The sequence below is a fragment of the Echinops telfairi genome, unplaced genomic scaffold (assembly GCF_000313985.2).
Source record: "Echinops telfairi isolate 266 unplaced genomic scaffold, ASM31398v2 ScPeMD7_7417;HRSCAF=8455, whole genome shotgun sequence".
NCBI classification, from domain to species: Eukaryota; Metazoa; Chordata; class Mammalia; order Afrosoricida; family Tenrecidae; genus Echinops; species Echinops telfairi.
The window spans coordinates 6,096,051-6,101,249 of record NW_022111317.1 but is presented as its reverse complement, the minus strand read 5'-3'; the positions used below and the strand labels follow the sequence as shown (position 1 = coordinate 6,101,249).

Sequence of the window (5,199 nt, the reverse complement as noted above, 5' to 3'; positions counted from 1 at the left end):
CGGAGGGAGGAGGCGGGGCGGGGCGGGGTGGGCGGAGCTCCTGAAGGCCCCGCCCAACTGACCGAGGTCCGGTGGGCCTCCGCCTCTCACCCAGCAAGCCAGCACGGTCCCTTTCGGACGACCACCTGCCCTGGGGAGGCAGGAGCTCGCCTACTACACAAGGCACCCGGAGCACCGCACCCCATCTTGGAGCTCGGAAGGTTCCAGAAAGGGTTTCAAGAGAAGAGAAAGGAGCCTAAACCACATCCTCGATGTTGCCCAGGGGTGGCCAAGGCCAGTTGGATCTGACCTTCTTATGGGAACAGCTTAGGAGCCCTGGCAGCGTAAGCCCGTTATGCGTGGGGTTGCTTGCCAAGTGCAAGGTCGGCAGTTGGAAACCAGCTGCTGCCCAGAGGAAAGATGAGACTTTCCATTCCCACAAAGAGTTACAGTCTTGAAAACCCACAGGGGCAGTTTCTCCCTGTCCTGTAGGGTCAGAATCGATTCCACGACAGTGAGTTTAGTTTGAGGGAAACAATGATCGACATTGTGCATAATAGTTCGGCACGGCACATCCCCTCAAGCCCCAGGCAAGAGAGCCTCCAGGCAGACACACAATCCTCCAAGCCCAAGTGCCTACCACCCAAAGGCCCAGGACTGGCACCTTCTGCCCACATCCAACATAACCACCACCACCCCTTGGTACCTCCTAGCTCTCGCCACATACTGATCCACTAACGCGCCCTTAAGAGACCAGTTAACAAAATAAATTTTTTTTAAAATCGTAATGAGCCATGAAAAAAAAAGAGAGACCCGTTATCTGCACAAAACCCCACAGGATCAAGAACTTGCCATCCAGGCCCCACCCCCAAATCCCAGGAGAAACATCAGCCAAGCACTAAGGGTGGTGCCTGCCCCAGAGCCGAGCGATGGGCAGCCCCGACTGTGGAGTCAGCGTCAGCAAAACGGCGCTCTGGCGCGTGTGAGAGGGATGGTGCTGTTCGATGGTGGCCGTTGGGTCACTTTTCTTGGGGGTGGGCATGGAGGCAGTCATCTAGACAGAACCAGGCTTGCTCTGGGGCCTGGTTTGAACTGGGAGGGCAGTGGGCCAGGATTGCATCCCTTCCCCATGCTTCTTCGATCTGCTTGCTGAGCAGACGATCCAAGGAGCTGGACCTGAGGGAGAAGCACATGGCATCCAGACTGGGAGGCCACTAAGAAGAAGCAGGCCATCTGCCATCACGTCGATTCTGACTCACGGGGTCCCACCGGAGGCCTGCTGAGGCTGTCCATCTGGACGGGAGCGGACAGCTTCATCGTTCTCCCTCGGAGAGGCTGGTGGGCTTGAACCGCCAACCTTCTGGCTAGCAGTCCAAAGCTTACCCACCAGCACCACCAGGGCTCCTTCAGGATTGGACAGGGCCTCGTGAGTAACCCAAGAGCTGCAGGTGACGCACACCTTTCCTTGCTAAAGGCCAAGGACTCGAGGGCTTTCCTGGTGAAAATCAAAGACCACAGCCTTCGGGAAGGATGACACCTCCCCCTGAAGGGAGCGAAGCCCCTCACATCTGGCTGGAGTGGTGAAGGATTTCACTTTGCTCGGATCCGCCATCAATGCCCAGGGCAGCGGCCGTCAAGAGATCTAGTACATGGCATTGGGCAAATGGGCTGCACGAGACCTCTTCCAAGTGTGAACCAAGCCAAGACGTCCCCAAGGCCTCGCCCATCACCTCCTGCACATGTGAAAGGGGACCGGTGAACGGGGAGAAAGACTGGGGGGTAATCGGGGCATTTGGACCATGGACTGCCAGAAAGACAGACAACTCTGTTTTGGGAGAAGCACCGCCAGCCATAATGTCCCTTTGGGGGGGAGGATGGCGAGCTTGCTCTCAGGTACTTTGGACACGCGAGGGGGAGAAGCCGGACCCTGGACAAGGGCATCATGCCTTCGTCAGGCACAGAGGGAGAGCAAAAGAGAGGACGACTCCCTCCCACCCAATGAGATAGACAGACACGGCGGTTGCCACGTGGGCTCGGACACAGCAAGGATTGTGGGGATGGTACCGGACTGGGCAGGGTGGCACTCTGTCGTACACAGGGTCCCTGTGAGTCAGAGCTGATTCGACGGTACCTGCCAACAACCAGGGTGCCAAGGACACAATGAGCCCATGTCAAACCACCCATGCCACGGCGCCCCTGGGGTTAAAAATCTGTGCGGACTCAGTGCTTCCCTCGGTCCTGCAGTCACAAGCCAGGACCAACCCCTTTGGATCAACCGAGAATCCTAGGAAGAAAAAGGTCCTGCCCAGGCCAGAAACGCCACTGTCCTAGGTACCCATGGCCCACACCAGCTCCAGCCTGAGTCCAGTTCCCTGGACTCAGATCGCTCTTGATCCAGAACCCCAGAACAATCCCCACACACCCCGGTTCTTTACCAAAACATTCTTGCCTATAAACCAGGCAGCAAAGCCCTGGGTAACAACACAGCCATCTCCGGAAGCAAAAGAAATGCCAGTCCCCTGTCAGAGCAGGAGGGACCCATCCCCAAGCCCAGAAGTGACTGACGGCAGTGGGGACTGAGTCCTCCGGTACTGGCTTCCCAGGGGTCCCTGAAATGAAGGTCGGGGGCTGAACAAGTCCTCAAGAACTCTGAGGCCAGAAATGAGGTCAAGGACCAGGAAGGTGTCAGCCCTCAGCCCATTTTTAGGACCCAGGTGTGCCGGTCCTCCTTGCTTGCCCCCTGCACCACCACCTCCACCCGGCTGACATCAGGTGCAGGAGTGTCAATGGTGTCTGGCAGGTTGGTGGGGAGATTATGTAACAGGAGGGGTTGGGGGCTGGAAGGGGGAAGGGAGGCAAAGACTCTCAGGGAGAAGGTAAGAGAAGAGGAATGGAGAACCGGGGCAGGAGAGGCGCCCTTGCCCAGGGCATGCTAGGGAGATGTGGAACAGAGGAGCAGCCTGGCTAGAAGGCCTCTCAACTGGCCTGTCCCTCCAGCCAAGCAAGGGTCTCTGAGGAGCCTGTTCTATCTGCTCCTCCCATGATAAGGTGAGCAGAGATGGGTCCAGCTGTGGCAGGTGGCCTCTGCCCTGACTCTTCTAGCTTCCCTTACCATCTGCCTTCCTCTCACCTGCTCCTCCCACCACTCTGTCCCTGTCCTGCAGGCCCTTCCAGCCCCACTGCAGTTCCACGTGGCCCTGAGTAAGTCAGTAACCGACCTTCTCTGGGGCTGCTCACCTCTGAGGCAATCCTAATGCCCACCATCTGATCGCTTCCCGCCTCCCCTGGCACCCCTCCTGGTCTCTCCTCCACGTTCTTTCCCTTTCCCCAGCTCTGCATCCTTGACTCCCGCTCCTTCGAGGAGCCTTCCTCTTACTCCAGCTCCCAGGTCTTCCCTCCAGCCTCTGCCTTCCCGGCCAGGTCCTGCTCCCCCCCCACCCCATCTCTTCTTCCACCTCATCTCCTCCCCACTATACCCCACTTCCCTGCCCTAGCCCTCACACGGCCCGCTTTGCCCCCCGCAGCACCCTCTCCTACAACACTGGGCACAATGAAGAGGGAAGGGGCGAAGGTACAGAAGGACAGAGAGTTGCGGAGGAGGAAGAGGCAGCTGACTGAGAGCAGGAGCCAGGTCTGGGGCGAAGTGGTAGAAGAGAAGGAGACTAGGGAACCTGGCCTGGAGAGGCCCCCAGCTGGACAGACATTCAATGGAGAGTCAACCCTGGGGAAGAGATGGAACAGAAGGAAGGAAGCGAGGAGGCCTTGAAGGGAACTGAACGGAGAGAAGGATGACGAGGGAGGAGAGCATAGAAAGGGGTCTGAGGGGCACAGAGACAGCCTGGGAAGCAGGGCTGGGCGGAGGTAGATCAACGCTGGGGAGGCCAAGGAGATGAGCCAGGCGGAGATGGAAGACGGCGGAGGAATGCGGATGGGGCAGGAAGGGGCGCAGTGATGGATGGGTAGGAATGGGAAGCGGAAGGCACAAGGACAGGAAGTACAGAAAGGGCGGCAACAGGGGGACCGAGGGAGATGTGTGGGGGGAGGAGCCATGAGTGGTTCTGGGAGCCCACCTAAAAGGTGATGACTAGGTGGAGTTGGGGGGGGGGGCAGAGAGGCTGAAGGACAAAAGGAGAGATGTGAAAGGGCGGCAGAGGGGGCCATGGGGGCACCCGGATGGGATGGGAGAAGGTAGAGGGGCGGGGGTTGGTGGTGAGGTGGGGCAAATGGAGGGTGAGGGTGGGAGGGGGCAAAGGCACTAACCCGAAGGTGAGAGCAGGGAGTACAGAGACAGGAAGCGGAGGATGGAGGAGGCTATTCCGCTATCTTTGGGATGGGAGCCCCGAGGCTGGCTTAGGAATGAAGAGGGACAGACATGGGAGGTAATGGCGGTAGTTACTGAAAAGTGATGGCAGCACGTGACAGGAAGAGATGGAGACACAGAGTATGGAGGGCAGAGATGGGAGGTGACAGGTGCAGGGATGGTGGCCGGAGACTCCTCGTGGGGGGTCCAAGGCAGGATGTGATGAGAGGGGTGAAATGGGGATGTTGGGGGGGGCAGGCATGGGAAGTGATGAGGTTCAAAATGGGAGGAGATGGGAGGTGAAGGAGATTTTGAGGCAAGAGGTGAGGAGGAGGTGGGAGGGGATAGATAGTAAGTAGAAAGGGGCAGAGGGCAGGGATGGAGGGCCAGGAGGGGCCCCTGGGAGGAGCTGGGGGCCTGGGATGGAGCTGGGGAAAACAGCATACGTTTAGAAGTGGCAGGGCTACAGAACTGAGAGGAGCTGGGTGTTATGGACGGAGGATGAGGAGGGAACGGGCAAGGGAACAGTCTGATGGGCCGAGCTCACTGGGAGCCCTGGGAAGGGCAGCAGCGGAAAGAGAAAGGAAGGTTGCAGGAGGGAGGTGAGCCCAGGAGAGAGGTGAAGAAGCTAACCCAGGAGATGGGACATGTCAAGGCCAGAGATGACAGATGGGGCAGAAGTGAGAAGGAGGTTGTGGGAGGGTCAAGGTAGGAAGGTACAGGGGCACAGAGATGACAAGCCAGCCGTGGCAGGTGGAGGTGAAACCCAGAAGCGATGGTAAGGAGCAGGGGGATAAGGGAGAGGATGAGGAAGAGGCCTGGGGGTGTGGGAACTGGCCGGAGAGGGCAGGGGGGCAGGTGAGGGCGTGCTGAAAGACAGCGCTAAAGGTGAGGCCCAGGAGGGAACTGATGGAGGCAGG

The 5,199-nt window shown here is 58.8% G+C and overlaps 1 protein-coding gene across 1 annotated transcript in view; it reads right to left on the bottom strand.

Moving 5' to 3' along the window:
- Positions 1 to 5,199, bottom strand: part of NRXN2 (neurexin 2) — a 99,519-nt gene that overhangs the window by 16,087 nt on the left and 78,233 nt on the right. The window lies entirely within an intron of this gene.